Raw genomic sequence first — 13,765 nt, forward strand, 5'->3', positions numbered from 1 at the left:
TTTGTCAACGAAAAGAAGATTAAACATACGCCTAACAAAAGGAGTCGCTAAAGAACAAAAAAATTACAATACAATACATTAAAATAAGCTATTCCAGGTAAGTTAAGTCCCAGCAGGATTGTGTTTGAAAGGGTTCGTTAGCCTTTTAGTAAAACAATTGTATATCATGGAATTCTTAATTCTTTGATAGCTTGACAAAAGGGAAAAAAAGAAAAAAATTTTCACTTAATATAATTATCTATATTATTTTAAATATTTCGGAATATGGTTGTGGTCTCATCTTTCGTTATTGATAATGAGAAAACGCCCAACAACTTTTGCATCTGGAAGTCCCGCGTTCTCTCTTGCCTTCATCATAGCTTTAATTAAAGTTTTTCTCTCTAGCTGTATTTCTCTCGCGAAGTCCTCGGTTCTGTAAGCATCGGGATAGTTATCCGAACTTTTAATCTTACCTCTGTTTTGCCATATTAAATATCTATCCTAACGTGCAATGATACAGGTCTACATCTACCCTCTTGCTTTACATCCAGTCTGTGTTCAGCGTAGGACTTTATGTCGGAGGTATCGATATCCATTCGTTCTGAATAACTCTGTATTAAAAAGTTTGTAAATCATACAGCAACCCTTCCCTGTTATATTTTTCCTCCCGGTCGCAAGAGAATATTTATTGTCACTCGGCGTAATTTCAGTGAAAAAAAAAAGTAAAAAAAAATTGCAAAAAAGGAAGTTGACACACCATAACACCAACCCGGTGTGGCCAACACATCACCCATGCGCACAACCATTTCACCCGATCAATTAGCAGCCATGGACAGCTGTTTCGGCCTCAATGCACTTCATCAGCGTGGCGTAGCCAACATACCAGGCGGGTATTTTAGGTACCCCTTTTTTTAAAGTGCCAGCTCCACATTCAAGGAATGTATCTGAAGCTGCCACTTAAAGTTGTGCCTACAACATATGTTGTGTGCGCCACTCTGAAATGTGTCCCAAAAAGGCCGAAACAACCGTCCATGGCTGCTAATTGACCGGGTGAAATGGTTGTGTGCATGCGTGATGTGTAGGCCACACCGGGTTGGTGTTATGGTGTGTCAAATTGCTTTAACTTTTTAGAGGATATGTCTTATGCTATTAGCTCTCCATTTCCAACTTAAAAGATGCATATTTTGTTGAGGCTGGGACAAAAAAAAAGCATCTACGAATAACTTTCATTCACTAAAAGCGACGGTATTAAAGAACTCACTCCAGTAGGACTTAGCTTGCCAGGCAAAAATTAAATCTGTGATGAAATGGTATATGGATGAAATGGTAAATCTATCGCCTATAATCACTCTGGGAAACATAGCAACTTAGATAAAACGTACACGAAAAATGTTTAATTCGCGTGTAATCCATAATCCAGGTACCACCCACCATTTAAAAATGCTTTGCGTGTGTATGTGGCTGAAGAGGTACTAAGTGTGGAAGGAGTCCATCCACAGAGGTGTGGAAGGAGTCCATCCACAGAGGTACTAAGTGTGGAAGGAGTCCATCCACAGAGGTACTAAGTGTGGAAGGAGTCCATCCACAGAGGTACTAAGTGTGGAAGGAGTCCATCCACAGAGGTACTAAGTGTGGAAGGAGTCCATCCACAGAGGTACTAAGTGTGGAAGGAGTCCATCCACAGAGGTACTAAGTGTGGAAGGAGTCCATCCACAGAGGTACTAAGTGTGGAAGGAGTCCATCCACAGAGGTACTAAGTGTGGAAGGAGTCCATCCACAGAGGTACTAAGTGTGGAAGGAGTCCATCCACAGAGGTACTAAGTGTGGAAGGAGTCCATCCACAGAGGTACTAAGTGTGGAAGGAGTCCATCCACAGAGGTACTAAGTGTGGAAGGAGTCCATCCACAGAGGTACTAAGTGTGGAAGGAGTCCATCCACAGAGGTACTAAGTGTGGAAGGAGTCCATCCACAGAGGTACTAAGTGTGGAAGGAGTCCATCCACAGAGGTACTAAGTGTGGAAGGAGTCCATCCACAGAGGTACTAAGTGTGGAAGGAGTCCATCCACAGAGGTACTAAGTGTGGAAGGAGTCCATCCACAGAGGTACTAAGTGTGGAAGGAGTCCATCCACAGAGGTACTAAGTGTGGAAGGAGTCCATCCACAGAGGTACTAAGTGTGGAAGGAGTCCATCCACAGAGGTACTAAGTGTGGAAGGAGTCCATCCACAGAGGTACTAAGTGTGGAAGGAGTCCATCCACAGAGGTACTAAGTGTGGAAGGAGTCCATCCACAGAGGTACTAAGTGTGGAAGGAGTCCATCCACAGAGGTACTAAGTGTGGAAGGAGTCCATCCACAGAGGTACTAAGTGTGGAAGGAGTCCATCCACAGAGGTACTAAGTGTGGAAGGAGTCCATCCACAGAGGTACTAAGTGTGGAAGGAGTCCATCCACAGAGGTACTAAGTGTGGAAGGAGTCCATCCACAGAGGTACTAAGTGTGGAAGGAGTCCATCCACAGAGGTACTAAGTGTGGAAGGAGTCCATCCACAGAGGTACTAAGTGTGGAAGGAGTCCATCCACAGAGGTACTAAGTGTGGAAGGAGTCCATCCACAGAGGTACTAAGTGTGGAAGGAGTCCATCCACAGAGGTACTAAGTGTGGAAGGAGTCCATCCACAGAGGTACTAAGTGTGGAAGGAGTCCATCCACAGAGGTACTAAGTGTGGAAGGAGTCCATCCACAGAGGTACTAAGTGTGGAAGGAGTCCATCCACAGAGGTACTAAGTGTGGAAGGAGTCCATCCACAGAGGTACTAAGTGTGGAAGGAGTCCATCCACAGAGGTACTAAGTGTGGAAGGAGTCCATCCACAGAGGTACTAAGTGTGGAAGGAGTCCATCCACAGAGGTACTAAGTGTGGAAGGAGTCCATCCACAGAGGTACTAAGTGTGGAAGGAGTCCATCCACAGAGGTACTAAGTGTGGAAGGAGTCCATCCACAGAGGTACTAAGTGTGGAAGGAGTCCATCCACAGAGGTACTAAGTGTGGAAGGAGTCCATCCACAGAGGTACTAAGTGTGGAAGGAGTCCATCCACAGAGGTACTAAGTGTGGAAGGAGTCCATCCACAGAGGTACTAAGTGTGGAAGGAGTCCATCCACAGAGGTACTAAGTGTGGAAGGAGTCCATCCACAGAGGTACTAAGTGTGGAAGGAGTCCATCCACAGAGGTACTAAGTGTGGAAGGAGTCCATCCACAGAGGTACTAAGTGTGGAAGGAGTCCATCCACAGAGGTACTAAGTGTGGAAGGAGTCCATCCACAGAGGTACTAAGTGTGGAAGGAGTCCATCCACAGAGGTACTAAGTGTGGAAGGAGTCCATCCACAGAGGTACTAAGTGTGGAAGGAGTCCATCCACAGAGGTACTAAGTGTGGAAGGAGTCCATCCACAGAGGTACTAAGTGTGGAAGGAGTCCATCCACAGAGGTACTAAGTGTGGAAGGAGTCCATCCACAGAGGTACTAAGTGTGGAAGGAGTCCATCCACAGAGGTACTAAGTGTGGAAGGAGTCCATCCACAGAGGTACTAAGTGTGGAAGGAGTCCATCCACAGAGGTACTAAGTGTGGAAGGAGTCCATCCACAGAGGTACTAAGTGTGGAAGGAGTCCATCCACAGAGGTACTAAGTGTGGAAGGAGTCCATCCACAGAGGTACTAAGTGTGGAAGGAGTCCATCCACAGAGGTACTAAGTGTGGAAGGAGTCCATCCACAGAGGTACTAAGTGTGGAAGGAGTCCATCCACAGAGGTACTAAGTGTGGAAGGAGTCCATCCACAGAGGTACTAAGTGTGGAAGGAGTCCATCCACAGAGGTACTAAGTGTGGAAGGAGTCCATCCACAGAGGTACTAAGTGTGGAAGGAGTCCATCCACAGAGGTACTAAGTGTGGAAGGAGTCCATCCACAGAGGTACTAAGTGTGGAAGGAGTCCATCCACAGAGGTACTAAGTGTGGAAGGAGTCCATCCACAGAGGTACTAAGTGTGGAAGGAGTCCATCCACAGAGGTACTAAGTGTGGAAGGAGTCCATCCACAGAGGTACTAAGTGTGGAAGGAGTCCATCCACAGAGGTACTAAGTGTGGAAGGAGTCCATCCACAGAGGTACTAAGTGTGGAAGGAGTCCATCCACAGAGGTACTAAGTGTGGAAGGAGTCCATCCACAGAGGTACTAAGTGTGGAAGGAGTCCATCCACAGAGGTACTAAGTGTGGAAGGAGTCCATCCACAGAGGTACTAAGTGTGGAAGGAGTCCATCCACAGAGGTACTAAGTGTGGAAGGAGTCCATCCACAGAGGTACTAAGTGTGGAAGGAGTCCATCCACAGAGGTACTAAGTGTGGAAGGAGTCCATCCACAGAGGTACTAAGTGTGGAAGGAGTCCATCCACAGAGGTACTAAGTGTGGAAGGAGTCCATCCACAGAGGTACTAAGTGTGGAAGGAGTCCATCCACAGAGGTACTAAGTGTGGAAGGAGTCCATCCACAGAGGTACTAAGTGTGGAAGGAGTCCATCCACAGAGGTACTAAGTGTGGAAGGAGTCCATCCACAGAGGTACTAAGTGTGGAAGGAGTCCATCCACAGAGGTACTAAGTGTGGAAGGAGTCCATCCACAGAGGTACTAAGTGTGGAAGGAGTCCATCCACAGAGGTACTAAGTGTGGAAGGAGTCCATCCACAGAGGTACTAAGTGTGGAAGGAGTCCATCCACAGAGGTACTAAGTGTGGAAGGAGTCCATCCACAGAGGTACTAAGTGTGGAAGGAGTCCATCCACAGAGGTACTAAGTGTGGAAGGAGTCCATCCACAGAGGTACTAAGTGTGGAAGGAGTCCATCCACAGAGGTACTAAGTGTGGAAGGAGTCCATCCACAGAGGTACTAAGTGTGGAAGGAGTCCATCCACAGAGGTACTAAGTGTGGAAGGAGTCCATCCACAGAGGTACTAAGTGTGGAAGGAGTCCATCCACAGAGGTACTAAGTGTGGAAGGAGTCCATCCACAGAGGTACTAAGTGTGGAAGGAGTCCATCCACAGAGGTACTAAGTGTGGAAGGAGTCCATCCACAGAGGTACTAAGTGTGGAAGGAGTCCATCCACAGAGGTACTAAGTGTGGAAGGAGTCCATCCACAGAGGTACTAAGTGTGGAAGGAGTCCATCCACAGAGGTACTAAGTGTGGAAGGAGTCCATCCACAGAGGTACTAAGTGTGGAAGGAGTCCATCCACAGAGGTACTAAGTGTGGAAGGAGTCCATCCACAGAGGTACTAAGTGTGGAAGGAGTCCATCCACAGAGGTACTAAGTGTGGAAGGAGTCCATCCACAGAGGTACTAAGTGTGGAAGGAGTCCATCCACAGAGGTACTAAGTGTGGAAGGAGTCCATCCACAGAGGTACTAAGTGTGGAAGGAGTCCATCCACAGAGGTACTAAGTGTGGAAGGAGTCCATCCACAGAGGTACTAAGTGTGGAAGGAGTCCATCCACAGAGGTACTAAGTGTGGAAGGAGTCCATCCACAGAGGTACTAAGTGTGGAAGGAGTCCATCCACAGAGGTACTAAGTGTGGAAGGAGTCCATCCACAGAGGTACTAAGTGTGGAAGGAGTCCATCCACAGAGGTACTAAGTGTGGAAGGAGTCCATCCACAGAGGTACTAAGTGTGGAAGGAGTCCATCCACAGAGGTACTAAGTGTGGAAGGAGTCCATCCACAGAGGTACTAAGTGTGGAAGGAGTCCATCCACAGAGGTACTAAGTGTGGAAGGAGTCCATCCACAGAGGTACTAAGTGTGGAAGGAGTCCATCCACAGAGGTACTAAGTGTGGAAGGAGTCCATCCACAGAGGTACTAAGTGTGGAAGGAGTCCATCCACAGAGGTACTAAGTGTGGAAGGAGTCCATCCACAGAGGTACTAAGTGTGGAAGGAGTCCATCCACAGAGGTACTAAGTGTGGAAGGAGTCCATCCACAGAGGTACTAAGTGTGGAAGGAGTCCATCCACAGAGGTACTAAGTGTGGAAGGAGTCCATCCACAGAGGTACTAAGTGTGGAAGGAGTCCATCCACAGAGGTACTAAGTGTGGAAGGAGTCCATCCACAGAGGTACTAAGTGTGGAAGGAGTCCATCCACAGAGGTACTAAGTGTGGAAGGAGTCCATCCACAGAGGTACTAAGTGTGGAAGGAGTCCATCCACAGAGGTACTAAGTGTGGAAGGAGTCCATCCACAGAGGTACTAAGTGTGGAAGGAGTCCATCCACAGAGGTACTAAGTGTGGAAGGAGTCCATCCACAGAGGTACTAAGTGTGGAAGGAGTCCATCCACAGAGGTACTAAGTGTGGAAGGAGTCCATCCACAGAGGTACTAAGTGTGGAAGGAGTCCATCCACAGAGGTACTAAGTGTGGAAGGAGTCCATCCACAGAGGTACTAAGTGTTGAAGGAGTCCATCCCCAGAGGTACTAAGTGTGGAAGGAGTCCATCCACAGAGGTACTAAGTGTGGAAGGAGTCCATCCACAGAGGTACTAAGTGTGGAAGGAGTCCATCCACAGAGGTACTAAGTGTGGAAGGAGTCCATCCACAGAGGTACTAAGTGTGGAAGGAGTCCATCCACAGAGGTACTAAGTGTGGAAGGAGTCCATCCACAGAGGTACTAAGTGTGGAAGGAGTCCATCCACAGAGGTACTAAGTGTGGAAGGAGTCCATCCACAGAGGTACTAAGTGTGGAAGGAGTCCATCCACAGAGGTACTAAGTGTGGAAGGAGTCCATCCACAGAGGTACTAAGTGTGGAAGGAGTCCATCCACAGAGGTACTAAGTGTGGAAGGAGTCCATCCACAGAGGTACTAAGTGTGGAAGGAGTCCATCCACAGAGGTACTAAGTGTGGAAGGAGTCCATCCACAGAGGTACTAAGTGTGGAAGGAGTCCATCCACAGAGGTACTAAGTGTGGAAGGAGTCCATCCACAGAGGTACTAAGTGTGGAAGGAGTCCATCCACAGAGGTACTAAGTGTGGAAGGAGTCCATCCACAGAGGTACTAAGTGTGGAAGGAGTCCATCCACAGAGGTACTAAGTGTGGAAGGAGTCCATCCACAGAGGTACTAAGTGTGGAAGGAGTCCATCCACAGAGGTACTAAGTGTGGAAGGAGTCCATCCACAGAGGTACTAAGTGTGGAAGGAGTCCATCCACAGAGGTACTAAGTGTGGAAGGAGTCCATCCACAGAGGTACTAAGTGTGGAAGGAGTCCATCCACAGAGGTACTAAGTGTGGAAGGAGTCCATCCACAGAGGTACTAAGTGTGGAAGGAGTCCATCCACAGAGGTACTAAGTGTGGAAGGAGTCCATCCACAGAGGTACTAAGTGTGGAAGGAGTCCATCCACAGAGGTACTAAGTGTGGAAGGAGTCCATCCACAGAGGTACTAAGTGTGGAAGGAGTCCATCCACAGAGGTACTAAGTGTGGAAGGAGTCCATCCACAGAGGTACTAAGTGTGGAAGGAGTCCATCCACAGAGGTACTAAGTGTGGAAGGAGTCCATCCACAGAGGTACTAAGTGTGGAAGGAGTCCATCCACAGAGGTACTAAGTGTGGAAGGAGTCCATCCACAGAGGTACTAAGTGTGGAAGGAGTCCATCCACAGAGGTACTAAGTGTGGAAGGAGTCCATCCACAGAGGTACTAAGTGTGGAAGGAGTCCATCCACAGAGGTACTAAGTGTGGAAGGAGTCCATCCACAGAGGTACTAAGTGTGGAAGGAGTCCATCCACAGAGGTACTAAGTGTGGAAGGAGTCCATCCACAGAGGTACTAAGTGTGGAAGGAGTCCATCCACAGAGGTACTAAGTGTGGAAGGAGTCCATCCACAGAGGTACTAAGTGTGGAAGGAGTCCATCCACAGAGGTACTAAGTGTGGAAGGAGTCCATCCACAGAGGTACTAAGTGTGGAAGGAGTCCATCCACAGAGGTACTAAGTGTGGAAGGAGTCCATCCACAGAGGTACTAAGTGTGGAAGGAGTCCATCCACAGAGGTACTAAGTGTGGAAGGAGTCCATCCACAGAGGTACTAAGTGTGGAAGGAGTCCATCCACAGAGGTACTAAGTGTGGAAGGAGTCCATCCACAGAGGTACTAAGTGTGGAAGGAGTCCATCCACAGAGGTACTAAGTGTGGAAGGAGTCCATCCACAGAGGTACTAAGTGTGGAAGGAGTCCATCCACAGAGGTACTAAGTGTGGAAGGAGTCCATCCACAGAGGTACTAAGTGTGGAAGGAGTCCATCCACAGAGGTACTAAGTGTGGAAGGAGTCCATCCACAGAGGTACTAAGTGTGGAAGGAGTCCATCCACAGAGGTACTAAGTGTGGAAGGAGTCCATCCACAGAGGTACTAAGTGTGGAAGGAGTCCATCCACAGAGGTACTAAGTGTGGAAGGAGTCCATCCACAGAGGTACTAAGTGTGGAAGGAGTCCATCCACAGAGGTACTAAGTGTGGAAGGAGTCCATCCACAGAGGTACTAAGTGTGGAAGGAGTCCATCCACAGAGGTACTAAGTGTGGAAGGAGTCCATCCACAGAGGTACTAAGTGTGGAAGGAGTCCATCCACAGAGGTACTAAGTGTGGAAGGAGTCCATCCACAGAGGTACTAAGTGTGGAAGGAGTCCATCCACAGAGGTACTAAGTGTGGAAGGAGTCCATCCACAGAGGTACTAAGTGTGGAAGGAGTCCATCCACAGAGGTACTAAGTGTGGAAGGAGTCCATCCACAGAGGTACTAAGTGTGGAAGGAGTCCATCCACAGAGGTACTAAGTGTGGAAGGAGTCCATCCACAGAGGTACTAAGTGTGGAAGGAGTCCATCCACAGAGGTACTAAGTGTGGAAGGAGTCCATCCACAGAGGTACTAAGTGTGGAAGGAGTCCATCCACAGAGGTAACTAAGTGTGGAAGGAGTCCATCCACAGAGGTACTAAGTGTGGAAGGAGTCCATCCACAGAGGTACTAAGTGTGGAAGGAGTCCATCCACAGAGGTACTAAGTGTGGAAGGAGTCCATCCACAGAGGTACTAAGTGTGGAAGGAGTCCATCCACAGAGGTACTAAGTGTGGAAGGAGTCCATCCACAGAGGTACTAAGTGTGGAAGGAGTCCATCCACAGAGGTACTAAGTGTGGAAGGAGTCCATCCACAGAGGTACTAAGTGTGGAAGGAGTCCATCCACAGAGGTACTAAGTGTGGAAGGAGTCCATCCACAGAGGTACTAAGTGTGGAAGGAGTCCATCCACAGAGGTACTAAGTGTGGAAGGAGTCCATCCACAGAGGTACTAAGTGTGGAAGGAGTCCATCCACAGAGGTACTAAGTGTGGAAGGAGTCCATCCACAGAGGTACTAAGTGTGGAAGGAGTCCATCCACAGAGGTACTAAGTGTGGAAGGAGTCCATCCACAGAGGTACTAAGTGTGGAAGGAGTCCATCCACAGAGGTACTAAGTGTGGAAGGAGTCCATCCACAGAGGTACTAAGTGTGGAAGGAGTCCATCCACAGAGGTACTAAGTGTGGAAGGAGTCCATCCACAGAGGTACTAAGTGTGGAAGGAGTCCATCCACAGAGGTACTAAGTGTGGAAGGAGTCCATCCACAGAGGTACTAAGTGTGGAAGGAGTCCATCCACAGAGGTACTAAGTGTGGAAGGAGTCCATCCACAGAGGTACTAAGTGTGGAAGGAGTCCATCCACAGAGGTACTAAGTGTGGAAGGAGTCCATCCACAGAGGTACTAAGTGTGGAAGGAGTCCATCCACAGAGGTACTAAGTGTGGAAGGAGTCCATCCACAGAGGTACTAAGTGTGGAAGGAGTCCATCCACAGAGGTACTAAGTGTGGAAGGAGTCCATCCACAGAGGTACTAAGTGTGGAAGGAGTCCATCCACAGAGGTACTAAGTGTGGAAGGAGTCCATCCACAGAGGTACTAAGTGTGGAAGGAGTCCATCCACAGAGGTACTAAGTGTGGAAGGAGTCCATCCACAGAGGTACTAAGTGTGGAAGGAGTCCATCCACAGAGGTACTAAGTGTGGAAGGAGTCCATCCACAGAGGTACTAAGTGTGGAAGGAGTCCATCCACAGAGGTACTAAGTGTGGAAGGAGTCCATCCACAGAGGTACTAAGTGTGGAAGGAGTCCATCCACAGAGGTACTAAGTGTGGAAGGAGTCCATCCACAGAGGTACTAAGTGTGGAAGGAGTCCATCCACAGAGGTACTAAGTGTGGAAGGAGTCCATCCACAGAGGTACTAAGTGTGGAAGGAGTCCATCCACAGAGGTACTAAGTGTGGAAGGAGTCCATCCACAGAGGTACTAAGTGTGGAAGGAGTCCATCCACAGAGGTACTAAGTGTGGAAGGAGTCCATCCACAGAGGTACTAAGTGTGGAAGGAGTCCATCCACAGAGGTACTAAGTGTGGAAGGAGTCCATCCACAGAGGTACTAAGTGTGGAAGGAGTCCATCCACAGAGGTACTAAGTGTGGAAGGAGTCCATCCACAGAGGTACTAAGTGTGGAAGGAGTCCATCCACAGAGGTACTAAGTGTGGAAGGAGTCCATCCACAGAGGTACTAAGTGTGGAAGGAGTCCATCCACAGAGGTACTAAGTGTGGAAGGAGTCCATCCACAGAGGTACTAAGTGTGGAAGGAGTCCATCCACAGAGGTACTAAGTGTGGAAGGAGTCCATCCACAGAGGTACTAAGTGTGGAAGGAGTCCATCCACAGAGGTACTAAGTGTGGAAGGAGTCCATCCACAGAGGTACTAAGTGTGGAAGGAGTCCATCCACAGAGGTACTAAGTGTGGAAGGAGTCCATCCACAGAGGTACTAAGTGTGGAAGGAGTCCATCCACAGAGGTACTAAGTGTGGAAGGAGTCCATCCACAGAGGTACTAAGTGTGGAAGGAGTCCATCCACAGAGGTACTAAGTGTGGAAGGAGTCCATCCACAGAGGTACTAAGTGTGGAAGGAGTCCATCCACAGAGGTACTAAGTGTGGAAGGAGTCCATCCACAGAGGTACTAAGTGTGGAAGGAGTCCATCCACAGAGGTACTAAGTGTGGAAGGAGTCCATCCACAGAGGTACTAAGTGTGGAAGGAGTCCATCCACAGAGGTACTAAGTGTGGAAGGAGTCCATCCACAGAGGTACTAAGTGTGGAAGGAGTCCATCCACAGAGGTACTAAGTGTGGAAGGAGTCCATCCACAGAGGTACTAAGTGTGGAAGGAGTCCATCCACAGAGGTACTAAGTGTGGAAGGAGTCCATCCACAGAGGTACTAAGTGTGGAAGGAGTCCATCCACAGAGGTACTAAGTGTGGAAGGAGTCCATCCACAGAGGTACTAAGTGTGGAAGGAGTCCATCCACAGAGGTACTAAGTGTGGAAGGAGTCCATCCACAGAGGTACTAAGTGTGGAAGGAGTCCATCCACAGAGGTACTAAGTGTGGAAGGAGTCCATCCACAGAGGTACTAAGTGTGGAAGGAGTCCATCCACAGAGGTACTAAGTGTGGAAGGAGTCCATCCACAGAGGTACTAAGTGTGGAAGGAGTCCATCCACAGAGGTACTAAGTGTGGAAGGAGTCCATCCACAGAGGTACTAAGTGTGGAAGGAGTCCATCCACAGAGGTACTAAGTGTGGAAGGAGTCCATCCACAGAGGTACTAAGTGTGGAAGGAGTCCATCCACAGAGGTACTAAGTGTGGAAGGAGTCCATCCACAGAGGTACTAAGTGTGGAAGGAGTCCATCCACAGAGGTACTAAGTGTGGAAGGAGTCCATCCACAGAGGTACTAAGTGTGGAAGGAGTCCATCCACAGAGGTACTAAGTGTGGAAGGAGTCCATCCACAGAGGTACTAAGTGTGGAAGGAGTCCATCCACAGAGGTACTAAGTGTGGAAGGAGTCCATCCACAGAGGTACTAAGTGTGGAAGGAGTCCATCCACAGAGGTACTAAGTGTGGAAGGAGTCCATCCACAGAGGTACTAAGTGTGGAAGGAGTCCATCCACAGAGGTACTAAGTGTGGAAGGAGTCCATCCACAGAGGTACTAAGTGTGGAAGGAGTCCATCCACAGAGGTACTAAGTGTGGAAGGAGTCCATCCACAGAGGTACTAAGTGTGGAAGGAGTCCATCCACAGAGGTACTAAGTGTGGAAGGAGTCCATCCACAGAGGTACTAAGTGTGGAAGGAGTCCATCCACAGAGGTACTAAGTGTGGAAGGAGTCCATCCACAGAGGTACTAAGTGTGGAAGGAGTCCATCCACAGAGGTACTAAGTGTGGAAGGAGTCCATCCACAGAGGTACTAAGTGTGGAAGGAGTCCATCCACAGAGGTACTAAGTGTGGAAGGAGTCCATCCACAGAGGTACTAAGTGTGGAAGGAGTCCATCCACAGAGGTACTAAGTGTGGAAGGAGTCCATCCACAGAGGTACTAAGTGTGGAAGGAGTCCATCCACAGAGGTACTAAGTGTGGAAGGAGTCCATCCACAGAGGTACTAAGTGTGGAAGGAGTCCATCCACAGAGGTACTAAGTGTGGAAGGAGTCCATCCACAGAGGTACTAAGTGTGGAAGGAGTCCATCCACAGAGGTACTAAGTGTGGAAGGAGTCCATCCACAGAGGTACTAAGTGTGGAAGGAGTCCATCCACAGAGGTACTAAGTGTGGAAGGAGTCCATCCACAGAGGTACTAAGTGTGGAAGGAGTCCATCCACAGAGGTACTAAGTGTGGAAGGAGTCCATCCACAGAGGTACTAAGTGTGGAAGGAGTCCATCCACAGAGGTACTAAGTGTGGAAGGAGTCCATCCACAGAGGTACTAAGTGTGGAAGGAGTCCATCCACAGAGGTACTAAGTGTGGAAGGAGTCCATCCACAGAGGTACTAAGTGTGGAAGGAGTCCATCCACAGAGGTACTAAGTGTGGAAGGAGTCCATCCACAGAGGTACTAAGTGTGGAAGGAGTCCATCCACAGAGGTACTAAGTGTGGAAGGAGTCCATCCACAGAGGTACTAAGTGTGGAAGGAGTCCATCCACAGAGGTACTAAGTGTGGAAGGAGTCCATCCACAGAGGTACTAAGTGTGGAAGGAGTCCATCCACAGAGGTACTAAGTGTGGAAGGAGTCCATCCACAGAGGTACTAAGTGTGGAAGGAGTCCATCCACAGAGGTACTAAGTGTGGAAGGAGTCCATCCACAGAGGTACTAAGTGTGGAAGGAGTCCATCCACAGAGGTACTAAGTGTGGAAGGAGTCCATCCACAGAGGTACTAAGTGTGGAAGGAGTCCATCCACAGAGGTACTAAGTGTGGAAGGAGTCCATCCACAGAGGTACTAAGTGTGGAAGGAGTCCATCCACAGAGGTACTAAGTGTGGAAGGAGTCCATCCACAGAGGTACTAAGTGTGGAAGGAGTCCATCCACAGAGGTACTAAGTGTGGAAGGAGTCCATCCACAGAGGTACTAAGTGTGGAAGGAGTCCATCCACAGAGGTACTAAGTGTGGAAGGAGTCCATCCACAGAGGTACTAAGTGTGGAAGGAGTCCATCCACAGAGGTACTAAGTGTGGAAGGAGTCCATCCACAGAGGTACTAAGTGTGGAAGGAGTCCATCCACAGAGGTACTAAGTGTGGAAGGAGTCCATCCACAGAGGTACTAAGTGTGGAAGGAGTCCATCCACAGAGGTACTAAGTGTGGAAGGAGTCCATCCACAGAGGTACTAAGTGTGGAAGGAGTCCATCCACAGAGGTA

Source organism: Montipora capricornis, chromosome 6, assembly GCF_036669925.1.
Source record: "Montipora capricornis isolate CH-2021 chromosome 6, ASM3666992v2, whole genome shotgun sequence".
Taxonomy (NCBI): domain Eukaryota; kingdom Metazoa; phylum Cnidaria; class Anthozoa; order Scleractinia; family Acroporidae; genus Montipora; species Montipora capricornis.